Genomic DNA, 518 nt, shown 5'->3' with positions numbered 1-518 from the left:
TTTTGTAATGAATCTTTGCAAATCGCCTTTCCTAATAATGTGCTAATTAGCAAGTTTCACGATGAATGCGGCTAAAGTAAACAGTCTCTCTGAGAGCAGCTCGGAAGAGAGGGGCGGGGCCAGGAGAGCTCATTAACATTTAAAGGAAAATGCTACAAAAACGGCTTGCTCTGAAAAGAGCTGTTTTTGACTGGGTAAAAAGGGTGTTTTTTACACTACCATTGAGAAATTTTAACTAAACTATGTTACAGACTTTTCATTAAGACCCTAAAGAATCATATCAACTTGTGGAAAATGGGCATCCGATGACCCCTTTAAAAGATAAAAAAAAAAGAATTCGGCAGAATGAATGAATTCACCTGGTGTGGCTGTTGGATGAGAGACTCTCCCAGGGCTGGACACTGCAGCCGCTGACCGCAAACGCAGCTCCGCAGCTGCCATCCAGACGCGTCAGGAGATCTTTAGCGGCGATCTCTGCCGTCTTTCTGCTGTCGTGAGCTTTCTTCAGGATCTGTGTG

The sequence above is a fragment of the Sinocyclocheilus rhinocerous genome, unplaced genomic scaffold (genome assembly GCF_001515625.1).
Source record: "Sinocyclocheilus rhinocerous isolate Xijiao unplaced genomic scaffold, SAMN03320098_v1.1 scaffold737, whole genome shotgun sequence".
NCBI classification, from domain to species: domain Eukaryota; kingdom Metazoa; phylum Chordata; class Actinopteri; order Cypriniformes; family Cyprinidae; genus Sinocyclocheilus; species Sinocyclocheilus rhinocerous.
The sequence above is the reverse complement of the archived record's forward strand: the minus strand, read 5'-3'. Positions refer to the sequence as shown.